This window comes from Parasteatoda tepidariorum, unplaced genomic scaffold (genome assembly GCF_982258835.1).
Source record: "Parasteatoda tepidariorum strain Cologne lab strain unplaced genomic scaffold, Ptep-v5.0 scaffold_14, whole genome shotgun sequence".
NCBI lineage: Eukaryota > Metazoa > Arthropoda > Arachnida > Araneae > Theridiidae > Parasteatoda > Parasteatoda tepidariorum.
The window spans coordinates 1,611,294-1,625,247 of NW_028257373.1; positions in this window are offsets into that span (position 1 = coordinate 1,611,294).

A 13,954-nucleotide genomic window follows, 5' to 3' on the forward strand; every position below is an offset into this window, starting at 1 on the left:
TAGAAAGATGTCTTTGAATTTTTAAAGCATTTTAGAACGCTTATTTCCTCATTTTAAGCTTCTCAGAACACTTTATTTCGCATAGGCATACATAGTAAACTTTAGGGTCACGCTGTGTACCCCCTAAGTGACCTATAATTATTTCCCGTGGTAGGGAACAATATTACCCTGTAATATAATACCTGGACCAATTTAAATATTATGGGTCAATATTAAGGTCTGATATCGCGCCTTGTGTTGGTTAACCATTGAAAGATGTCTTTGAATTTTTAAAGCATTTTAGAACGCTTATTTCTTAATTTTAAGCTTCTCAGAACATTCTATTTCGCATAGGCATACATAGTAAACTTTTTGGACACGCTGTGTACCCCCTAATTGAAATATAATTATTTCCTGTGGTAGGGTACACTATAACCCTGTAATATAATACGTGGTCCAATTTAAAAATTATAGGTCAATATTAAGGTCCGATACCGTGCCGTTAGTTAACATAGAAAAGAGTCTTCGAATTTCCTTGTTTTAATGCACTATTTCATATATACATAGTGTACCCCCTAATTGACCTATAATTATTTCCTGTTGTAGGGTACACTATTACCCTGTAATATAATACCTGGTCTAATTTAAATATTATGGTTCCATATTAAGGTCTGATATCGCGCCTTGCGTTAGTTAACCATTGAAAGATGTCTTTGAATTTTTAAAGCATTCTAGAACGCTTATTTCTTCATTTTAAGCTTCTCAGAACACTCTATTTCGCATAGGCATACATAGTAAACTTTAGGGTCACGCTGTGTACCCCTTAATTGACCTATAATTATTTCCTGTGGTAGGGTACACTATTACCCTGTAATATAATACGTGGTCCAATTTAAAAATTATAGGTCAATATTAAGGTCCGATACCGTGCCGTTAGTTAACATAGAAAAATGTCTTTGAATTTTTAAAGCATTTTAGAACGCTTATTTCCTTATTTTAAGCTTCTCAGAACACTTTATTTCGCATAGGCATACATAGTAACCTTTAGGGTCACGCTGTGTACCCCCTAATTGACCTATAATTATTTCCTGTGGTAGAGTTCACTATCACCCTGAAATATAATACGTGGTCCAATTTAAAAATTTTAGGTCAATATTAAGGTCCGATACCGTGCCGTTAGTTAACATAGAAAAGAGTCTTCGAATTTCCTTGTTTTAATGCACTATTTAAAATATACATAGTGTACCCCCTAACTGACCTATAATTATTTCCTGTGGTAGGGTACACTATTACCCTGTAATATAATACCTGGGCCAATTTAAATATTATGGGTCAATATTAAGGTCTGATATTGCGCCTTGCGTTAGTTAACCATTGAAAGATGTCTTTGAATTTTTAAAGCATTTTAGAACGCTTATTTCTTCATTTTAAGCTTCTCAAAACACTTTATTTCGCATAGGCATACATAGTAAACTTTAGGGTCACGCTGTGTACCCCCTAAATGACCTATAATTATTTCCCGTGGTAGGGAACAATATTACCCTGTAATATAATACGTGGTCCAATTTAAAAATTATAGGTCAATATTAAGGTCTGATACCGTGCCGTTAGTTAACATAGAAAAATGTCTTTGAATTTTTAAAGCATTTTAGAACGCTTATTTCCTCATTTTAAGCTTCTCAGAACACTTTATTTCGCATAGGCATACATAGTAAACTTAAGGGTCACGCTGTGTACCCCCTAAATGACCTATAATTATTTCCCGTGGTAGGGAACAATATTACCCTGTAATATAATACGTGGTCCAATTTAAAAATTATAGGTCAATATTAAGGTCCGATACCGTACCGTTAGTTAACATAGAAAAATGTCTTTGAATTTTTAAAGCATTTTAGAACGCTTATTTCCTCATTTTAAGCTTCTCAGAACACTTTATTTCGCATAGGCATACATAGTAAACTTTAGGGTCACGCTGTGTACCCCCTAAATGACCTATAATTATTTCCCGTGGTAGGGAACAATATTACCCTGTAATATAATACGTGGTCCAATTTAAAAATTATAGGTCAATATTAAGGTCCGATACCGTACCGTTAGTTAACATAGAAAAATGTCTTTGAATTTTTAAAGCATTTTAGAACGCTTATTTCCTCATTTTAAGCTTCTCAGAACACTTTATTTCGCATAGGCATACATAGTAAACTTTAGGGTCACGCTGTGTACCCCCTAATTGACCTATAATTATTTCCTGTGGTAGGGTACACTATAACCCGGTAATATAATACGTGGTCCAATTTAAAAATTATAGGTCAATATTAAGGTCCGATACCGTACCGTTAGTTAACATAGAAAAATGTCTTTGAATTTTTAAAGCATTTTAGATCGCTTATTTCCTCATTTTAAGCTTCTCAGAACACTTTATTTCGCATAGGCATACATAGTAAACTTTAGGGTCACGCTGTGTACCCCCTAACTGACCTATAATTATTTCCCGTGGTAGGGAACAATATTACCCTGTAATATATTACGTGGTCAAATTTAAAAATTATAGGTTAATATTAAGGTCCGATACCGTACCGTTAGTTAACATAGAAAGATGTCTTTGAATTTTTAAAGCATTTTAGAACGCTTATTTCCTCATTTTAAGCTTCTCAGAACACTTTATTTCGCATAGGCATACATAGTAAACTTTAGGGTCACGCTGTGTACCCCCTAAGTGACCTATAATTATTTCCCGTGGTAGGGAACAATATTACCCTGTAATATAATACCTGGACCAATTTAAATATTATGGGTCAATATTAAGGTCTGATATCGCGCCTTGTGTTGGTTAACCATTGAAAGATGTCTTTGAATTTTTAAAGCATTTTAGAACGCTTATTTCTTAATTTTAAGCTTCTCAGAACATTCTATTTCGCATAGGCATACATAGTAAACTTTTTGGACACGCTGTGTACCCCCTAATTGAAATATAATTATTTCCTGTGGTAGGGTACACTATAACCCTGTAATATAATACGTGGTCCAATTTAAAAATTATAGGTCAATATTAAGGTCCGATACCGTGCCGTTAGTTAACATAGAAAAGAGTCTTCGAATTTCCTTGTTTTAATGCACTATTTCATATATACATAGTGTACCCCCTAATTGACCTATAATTATTTCCTGTTGTAGGGTACACTATTACCCTGTAATATAATACCTGGTCTAATTTAAATATTATGGTTCCATATTAAGGTCTGATATCGCGCCTTGCGTTAGTTAACCATTGAAAGATGTCTTTGAATTTTTAAAGCATTCTAGAACGCTTATTTCTTCATTTTAAGCTTCTCAGAACACTCTATTTCGCATAGGCATACATAGTAAACTTTAGGGTCACGCTGTGTACCCCCTAATTGACCTATAATTATTTCCTGTGGTAGGGTACACTATTACCCTGTAATATAATACGTGGTCCAATTTAAAAATTATAGGTCAATATTAAGGTCCGATACCGTGCCGTTAGTTAACATAGAAAAATGTCTTTGAATTTTTAAAGCATTTTAGAACGCTTATTTCCTTATTTTAAGCTTCTCAGAACACTTTATTTCGCATAGGCATACATAGTAACCTTTAGGGTCACGCTGTGTACCCCCTAATTGACCTATAATTATTTCCTGTGGTAGAGTTCACTATCACCCTGAAATATAATACGTGGTCCAATTTAAAAATTTTAGGACAATATTAAGGTCCGAACCGTGCCGTTAGTTAACATAGAAAAGAGTCTTCGAATTTCCTTGTTTTAATGCACTATTTAAAATATACATAGTGTACCCCCTAACTGACCTATAATTATTTCCTGTGGTAGGGTACACTATTACCCTGTAATATAATACCTGGGCCAATTTAAATATTATGGGTCAATATTAAGGTCTGATATTGCGCCTTGCGTTAGTTAACCATTGAAAGATGTCTTTGAATTTTTAAAGCATTTTAGAACGCTTATTTCTTCATTTTAAGCTTCTCAAAACACTTTATTTCGCATAGGCATACATAGTAAACTTTAGGGTCACGCTGTGTACCCCCTAAATGACCTATAATTATTTCCCGTGGTAGGGAACAATATTACCCTGTAATATAATACGTGGTCCAATTTAAAAATTATAGGTCAATATTAAGGTCCGATACCGTACCGTTAGTTAACATAGAAAAATGTCTTTGAATTTTTAAAGCATTTTAGAACGCTTATTTCCTCATTTTAAGCTCCTCAGAACACTTTATTTCGCATAGGCATACATAGTAAACTTTAGGGTCACGCTGTGTACCCCCTAATTGACCTATAATTATTTCCTGTGGTAGGGTACACTATAACCCGGTAATATAATACGTGGTCCAATTTAAAAATTATAGGTCAATATTAAGGTCCGATACCGTACCGTTAGTTAACATAGAAAAATGTCTTTGAATTTTTAAAGCATTTTAGAACGCTTATTTCCTCATTTTAAGCTTCTCAGAACACTTTATTTCGCATAGGCATACATAGTAAACTTTAGGGTCACGCTGTGTACCCCCTAACTGACCTATAATTATTTCCCGTGGTAGGGAACAATATTACCCTGTAATATATTACGTGGTCAAATTTAAAAATTATAGGTCAATATTAAGGTCCGATACCGTACCGTTAGTTAACATAGAAAGATGTCTTTGAATTTTTAAAGCATTTTAGAACGCTTATTTCCTCATTTTAAGCTTCTCAGAACACTTTATTTCGCATAGGCATACATAGTAAACTTTAGGGTCACGCTGTGTACCCCCTAAGTGACCTATAATTATTTCCCGAGGTAGGGAACAATATTACCCTGTAATATAATACCTGGACCAATTTAAATATTATGGGTCAATATTAAGGTCTGATATCGCGCCTTGTGTTGGTTAACCATTGAAAGATGTCTTTGAATTTTTAAAGCATTTTAGAACGCTTATTTCTTAATTTTAAGCTTCTCAGAACATTCTATTTCGCATAGGCATACATAGTAAACTTTTTGGACACGCTGTGTACCCCCTAATTGAAATATAATTATTTCCTGTGGTAGGGTACACTATAACCCTGTAATATAATACGTGGTCCAATTTAAAAATTATAGGTCAATATTAAGGTCCGATACCGTGCCGTTAGTTAACATAGAAAAGAGTCTTCGAATTTCCTTGTTTTAATGCACTATTTCATATATACATAGTGTACCCCCTAATTGACCTATAATTATTTCCTGTTGTAGGGTACACTATTACCCTGTAATATAATACCTGGTCTAATTTAAATATTATGGTTCCATATTAAGGTCTGATATCGCGCCTTGCGTTAGTTAACCATTGAAAGATGTCTTTGAATTTTTAAAGCATTCTAGAACGCTTATTTCTTCATTTTAAGCTTCTCAGAACACTCTATTTCGCATAGGCATACATAGTAAACTTTAGGGTCACGCTGTGTACCCCCTAATTGACCTATAATTATTTCCTGTGGTAGGGTACACTATTACCCTGTAATATAATACGTGGTCCAATTTAAAAATTATAGGTCAATATTAAGGTCCGATACCGTGCCGTTAGTTAACATAGAAAAATGTCTTTGAATTTTTAAAGCATTTTAGAACGCTTATTTCCTTATTTTAAGCTTCTCAGAACACTTTATTTCGCATAGGCATACATAGTAACCTTTAGGGTCACGCTGTGTACCCCCTAATTGACCTATAATTATTTCCTGTGGTAGAGTTCACTATCACCCTGAAATATAATACGTGGTCCAATTTAAAAATTTTAGGTCAATATTAAGGTCCGATACCGTGCCGTTAGTTAACATAGAAAAGAGTCTTCGAATTTCCTTGTTTTAATGCACTATTTAAAATATACATAGTGTACCCCCTAACTGACCTATAATTATTTCCTGTGGTAGGGTACACTATTACCCTGTAATATAATACCTGGGCCAATTTAAATATTATGGGTCAATATTAAGGTCTGATATTGCGCCTTGCGTTAGTTAACCATTGAAAGATGTCTTTGAATTTTTAAAGCATTTTAGAACGCTTATTTCTTCATTTTAAGCTTCTCAAAACACTTTATTTCGCATAGGCATACATAGTAAACTTTAGGGTCACGCTGTGTACCCCCTAAATGACCTATAATTATTTCCCGTGGTAGGGAACAATATTACCCTGTAATATAATACGTGGTCCAATTTAAAAATTATAGGTCAATATTAAGGTCTGATACCGTGCCGTTAGTTAACATAGAAAAATGTCTTTGAATTTTTAAAGCATTTTAGAACGCTTATTTCCTCATTTTAAGCTTCTCAGAACACTTTATTTCGCATAGGCATACATAGTAAACTTTAGGGTCACGCTGTGTACCCCCTAAATGACCTATAATTATTTCCCGTGGTAGGGAACAATATTACCCTGTAATATAATACGTGGTCCAATTTAAAAATTATAGGTCAATATTAAGGTCCGATACCGTACCGTTAGTTAACATAGAAAAATGTCTTTGAATTTTTAAAGCATTTTAGAACGCTTATTTCCTCATTTTAAGCTTCTCAGAACACTTTATTTCGCATAGGCATACATAGTAAACTTTAGGGTCACGCTGTGTACCCCCTAAATGACCTATAATTATTTCCCGTGGTAGGGAACAATATTACCCTGTAATATAATACGTGGTCCAATTTAAAAATTATAGGTCAATATTAAGGTCCGATACCGTACCGTTAGTTAACATAGAAAAATGTCTTTGAATTTTTAAAGCATTTTAGAACGCTTATTTCCTCATTTTAAGCTTCTCAGAACACTTTATTTCGCATAGGCATACATAGTAAACTTTAGGGTCACGCTGTGTACCCCCTAATTGACCTATAATTATTTCCTGTGGTAGGGTACACTATAACCCGGTAATATAATACGTGGTCCAATTTAAAAATTATAGGTCAATATTAAGGTCCGATACCGTACCGTTAGTTAACATAGAAAAATGTCTTTGAATTTTTAAAGCATTTTAGAACGCTTATTTCCTCATTTTAAGCTTCTCAGAACACTTTATTTCGCATAGGCATACATAGTAAACTTTAGGGTCACGCTGTGTACCCCCTAACTGACCTATAATTATTTCCCGTGGTAGGGAACAATATTACCCTGTAATATATTACGTGGTCAAATTTAAAAATTATAGGTTAATATTAAGGTCCGATACCGTACCGTTAGTTAACATAGAAAGATGTCTTTGAATTTTTAAAGCATTTTAGAACGCTTATTTCCTCATTTTAAGCTTCTCAGAACACTTTATTTCGCATAGGCATACATAGTAAACTTTAGGGTCACGCTGTGTACCCCCTAAGTGACCTATAATTATTTCCCGTGGTAGGGAACAATATTACCCTGTAATATAATACCTGGACCAATTTAAATATTATGGGTCAATATTAAGGTCTGATATCGCGCCTTGTGTTGGTTAACCATTGAAAGATGTCTTTGAATTTTTAAAGCATTTTAGAACGCTTATTTCTTAATTTTAAGCTTCTCAGAACATTCTATTTCGCATAGGCATACATAGTAAACTTTTTGGACACGCTGTGTACCCCCTAATTGAAATATAATTATTTCCTGTGGTAGGGTACACTATAACCCTGTAATATAATACGTGGTCCAATTTAAAAATTATAGGTCAATATTAAGGTCCGATACCGTGCCGTTAGTTAACATAGAAAAGAGTCTTCGAATTTCCTTGTTTTAATGCACTATTTCATATATACATAGTGTACCCCCTAATTGACCTATAATTATTTCCTGTTGTAGGGTACACTATTACCCTGTAATATAATACCTGGTCTAATTTAAATATTATGGTTCCATATTAAGGTCTGATATCGCGCCTTGCGTTAGTTAACCATTGAAAGATGTCTTTGAATTTTTAAAGCATTCTAGAACACTTATTTCTTCATTTTAAGCTTCTCAGAACACTCTATTTCGCATAGGCATACATAGTAAACTTTAGGGTCACGCTGTGTACCCCCTAATTGACCTATAATTATTTCCTGTGGTAGGGTACACTATTACCCTGTAATATAATACGTGGTCCAATTTAAAAATTATAGGTCAATATTAAGGTCCGATACCGTGCCGTTAGTTAACATAGAAAAATGTCTTTGAATTTTTAAAGCATTTTAGAACGCTTATTTCCTTATTTTAAGCTTCTCAGAACACTTTATTTCGCATAGGCATACATAGTAACCTTTAGGGTCACGCTGTGTACCCCCTAATTGACCTATAATTATTTCCTGTGGTAGAGTTCACTATCACCCTGAAATATAATACGTGGTCCAATTTAAAAATTTTAGGTCAATATTAAGGTCCGATACCGTGCCGTTAGTTAACATAGAAAAGAGTCTTCGAATTTCCTTGTTTTAATGCACTATTTAAAATATACATAGTGTACCCCCTAACTGACCTATAATTATTTCCTGTGGTAGGGTACACTATTACCCTGTAATATAATACCTGGGCCAATTTAAATATTATGGGTCAATATTAAGGTCTGATATTGCGCCTTGCGTTAGTTAACCATTGAAAGATGTCTTTGAATTTTTAAAGCATTTTAGAACGCTTATTTCTTCATTTTAAGCTTCTCAAAACACTTTATTTTGCATAGGCATACATAGTAAACTTTAGGGTCACGCTGTGTACCCCCTAAATGACCTATAATTATTTCCCGTGGTAGGGAACAATATTACCCTGTAATATAATACGTGGTCCAATTTAAAAATTATAGGTCAATATTAAGGTCCGATACCGTACCGTTAGTTAACATAGAAAAATGTCTTTGAATTTTTAAAGCATTTTAGAACGCTTATTTCCTCATTTTAAGCTCCTCAGAACACTTTATTTCGCATAGGCATACATAGTAAACTTTAGGGTCACGCTGTGTACCCCCTAATTGACCTATAATTATTTCCTGTGGTAGGGTACACTATAACCCGGTAATATAATACGTGGTCCAATTTAAAAATTATAGGTCAATATTAAGGTCCGATACCGTACCGTTAGTTAACATAGAAAAATGTCTTTGAATTTTTAAAGCATTTTAGAACGCTTATTTCCTCATTTTAAGCTTCTCAGAACACTTTATTTCGCATAGGCATACATAGTAAACTTTAGGGTCACGCTGTGTACCCCCTAACTGACCTATAATTATTTCCCGTGGTAGGGAACAATATTACCCTGTAATATATTACGTGGTCAAATTTAAAAATTATAGGTCAATATTAAGGTCCGATACCGTACCGTTAGTTAACATAGAAAGATGTCTTTGAATTTTTAAAGCATTTTAGAACGCTTATTTCCTCATTTTAAGCTTCTCAGAACACTTTATTTCGCATAGGCATACATAGTAAACTTTAGGGTCACGCTGTGTACCCCCTAAGTGACCTATAATTATTTCCTGTGGTAGGGTACACTATAACCCGGTAATATAATACGTGGTCCAATTTAAAAATTATAGGTCAATATTAAGGTCCGATACCGTACCGTTAGTTAACATAGAAAAATGTCTTTGAATTTTTAAAGCATTTTAGAACGCTTATTTCCTCATTTTAAGCTTCTCAGAACACTTTATTTCGCATAGGCATACATAGTAAACTTTAGGGTCACGCTGTGTACCCCCTAACTGACCTATAATTATTTCCCGTGGTAGGGAACAATATTACCCTGTAATATATTACGTGGTCAAATTTAAAAATTATAGGTTAATATTAAGGTCCGATACCGTACCGTTAGTTAACATAGAAAGATGTCTTTGAATTTTTAAAGCATTTTAGAACGCTTATTTCCTCATTTTAAGCTTCTCAGAACACTTTATTTCGCATAGGCATACATAGTAAACTTTAGGGTCACGCTGTGTACCCCCTAAGTGACCTATAATTATTTCCCGTGGTAGGGAACAATATTACCCTGTAATATAATACCTGGACCAATTTAAATATTATGGGTCAATATTAAGGTCTGATATCGCGCCTTGTGTTGGTTAACCATTGAAAGATGTCTTTGAATTTTTAAAGCATTTTAGAACGCTTATTTCTTAATTTTAAGCTTCTCAGAACATTCTATTTCGCATAGGCATACATAGTAAACTTTTTGGACACGCTGTGTACCCCCTAATTGAAATATAATTATTTCCTGTGGTAGGGTACACTATAACCCTGTAATATAATACGTGGTCCAATTTAAAAATTATAGGTCAATATTAAGGTCCGATACCGTGCCGTTAGTTAACATAGAAAAGAGTCTTCGAATTTCCTTGTTTTAATGCACTATTTCATATATACATAGTGTACCCCCTAATTGACCTATAATTATTTCCTGTTGTAGGGTACACTATTACCCTGTAATATAATACCTGGTCTAATTTAAATATTATGGTTCCATATTAAGGTCTGATATCGCGCCTTGCGTTAGTTAACCATTGAAAGATGTCTTTGAATTTTTAAAGCATTCTAGAACGCTTATTTCTTCATTTTAAGCTTCTCAGAACACTCTATTTCGCATAGGCATACATAGTAAACTTTAGGGTCACGCTGTGTACCCCCTAATTGACCTATAATTATTTCCTGTGGTAGGGTACACTATTACCCTGTATTATAATACGTGGTCCAATTTAAAATTATAGGTCAATATTAAGGTCCGATACCGTGCCGTTAGTTAACATAGAAAAATGTCTTTGAATTTTTAAAGCATTTTAGAACGCTTATTTCCTTATTTTAAGCTTCTCAGAACACTTTATTTCGCATAGGCATACATAGTAACCTTTAGGGTCACGCTGTGTACCCCCTAATTGACCTATAATTATTTCCTGTGGTAGAGTTCACTATCACCCTGAAATATAATACGTGGTCCAATTTAAAAATTTTAGGTCAATATTAAGGTCCGATACCGTGCCGTTAGTTAACATAGAAAAGAGTCTTCGAATTTCCTTGTTTTAATGCACTATTTAAAATATACATAGTGTACCCCCTAACTGACCTATAATTATTTCCTGTGGTAGGGTACACTATTACCCTGTAATATAATACCTGGGCCAATTTAAATATTATGGGTCAATATTAAGGTCTGATATTGCGCCTTGCGTTAGTTAACCATTGAAAGATGTCTTTGAATTTTTAAAGCATTTTAGAACGCTTATTTCTTCATTTTAAGCTTCTCAAAACACTTTATTTCGCATAGGCATACATAGTAAACTTTAGGGTCACGCTGTGTACCCCCTAAATGACCTATAATTATTTCCCGTGGTAGGGAACAATATTACCCTGTAATATAATACGTGGTCCAATTTAAAAATTATAGGTCAATATTAAGGTCCGATACCGTACCGTTAGTTAACATAGAAAAATGTCTTTGAATTTTTAAAGCATTTTAGAACGCTTATTTCCTCATTTTAAGCTCCTCAGAACACTTTATTTCGCATAGGCATACATAGTAAACTTTAGGGTCACGCTGTGTACCCCCTAATTGACCTATAATTATTTCCTGTGGTAGGGTACACTATAACCCGGTAATATAATACGTGGTCCAATTTAAAAATTATAGGTCAATATTAAGGTCCGATACCGTACCGTTAGTTAACATAGAAAAATGTCTTTGAATTTTTAAAGCATTTTAGAACGCTTATTTCCTCATTTTAAGCTTCTCAGAACACTTTATTTCGCATAGGCATACATAGTAAACTTTAGGGTCACGCTGTGTACCCCCTAACTGACCTATAATTATTTCCCGTGGTAGGGAACAATATTACCCTGTAATATATTACGTGGTCAAATTTAAAAATTATAGGTCAATATTAAGGTCCGATACCGTACCGTTAGTTAACATAGAAAGATGTCTTTGAATTTTTAAAGCATTTTAGAACGCTTATTTCCTCATTTTAAGCTTCTCAGAACACTTTATTTGGCATAGGCATACATAGTAAACTTTAGGGTCACGCTGTGTACCCCCTAAGTGACCTATAATTATTTCCCGTGGTAGGGAACAATATTACCCTGTAATATAATACCTGGACCAATTTAAATATTATGGGTCAATATTAAGGTCTGATATCGCGCCTTGTGTTGGTTAACCATTGAAAGATGTCTTTGAATTTTTAAAGCATTTTAGAACGCTTATTTCTTAATTTTAAGCTTCTCAGAACATTCTATTTCGCATAGGCATACATAGTAAACTTTTTGGACACGCTGTGTACCCCCTAATTGAAATATAATTATTTCCTGTGGTAGGGTACACTATAACCCTGTAATATAATACGTGGTCCAATTTAAAAATTATAGGTCAATATTAAGGTCCGATACCGTGCCGTTAGTTAACATAGAAAAGAGTCTTCGAATTTCCTTGTTTTAATGCACTATTTCATATATACATAGTGTACCCCCTAATTGACCTATAATTATTTCCTGTTGTAGGGTACACTATTACCCTGTAATATAATACCTGGTCTAATTTAAATATTATGGTTCCATATTAAGGTCTGATATCGCGCCTTGCGTTAGTTAACCATTGAAAGATGTCTTTGAATTTTTAAAGCATTCTAGAACGCTTATTTCTTCATTTTAAGCTTCTCAGAACACTCTATTTCGCATAGGCATACATAGTAAACTTTAGGGTCACGCTGTGTACCCCCTAATTGACCTATAATTATTTCCTGTGGTAGGGTACACTATTACCCTGTAATATAATACGTGGTTCAATTTAAAAATTATAGGTCAATATTAAGGTCCGATACCGTGCCGTTAGTTAACATAGAAAAATGTCTTTGAATTTTTAAAGCATTTTAGAACGCTTATTTCCTTATTTTAAGCTTCTCAGAACACTTTATTTCGCATAGGCATACATAGTAACCTTTAGGGTCACGCTGTGTACCCCCTAATTGACCTATAATTATTTCCTGTGGTAGAGTTCACTATCACCCTGAAATATAATACGTGGTCCAATTTAAAAATTTTAGGTCAATATTAAGGTCCGATACCGTGCCGTTAGTTAACATAGAAAAGAGTCTTCGAATTTCCTTGTTTTAATGCACTATTTAAAATATACATAGTGTACCCCCTAACTGACCTATAATTATTTCCTGTGGTAGGGTACACTATTACCCTGTAATATAATACCTGGGCCAATTTAAATATTATGGGTCAATATTAAGGTCTGATATTGCGCCTTGCGTTAGTTAACCATTGAAAGATGTCTTTGAATTTTTAAAGCATTTTAGAACGCTTATTTCTTCATTTTAAGCTTCTCAAAACACTTTATTTCGCATAGGCATACATAGTAAACTTTAGGGTCACGCTGTGTACCCCCTAAATGACCTAAAATTATTTCCCGTGGTAGGGAACAATATTACCCTGTAATATAATACGTGGTCCAATTTAAAAATTATAGGTCAATATTAAGGTCCGATACCGTACCGTTAGTTAACATAGAAAAATGTCTTTGAATTTTTAAAGCATTTTAGAACGCTTATTTCCTCATTTTAAGCTCCTCAGAACACTTTATTTCGCATAGGCATACATAGTAAACTTTAGGGTCACGCTGTGTACCCCCTAATTGACCTATAATTATTTCCTGTGGTAGGGTACACTATAACCCTGTAATATAATACGTGGTCCAATTTAAAAATTATAGGTCAATATTAAGGTCCGATACCGTACCGTTAGTTAACATAGAAAAATGTCTTTGAATTTTTAAAGCATTTTAGAACGCTTATTTCCTCATTTTAAGCTTCTCAGAACACTTTATTTCGCATAGGCATACATAGTAAACTTTAGGGTCACGCTGTGTACCCCCTAATTGACCTATAATTATTTCATGTGGTAGGGAACAATATTACCCTGTAATATATTACGTGGTCAAATTTAAAAATTATAGGTCAATATTAAGGTCCGATACCGTACCGTTAGTTAACATAGAAA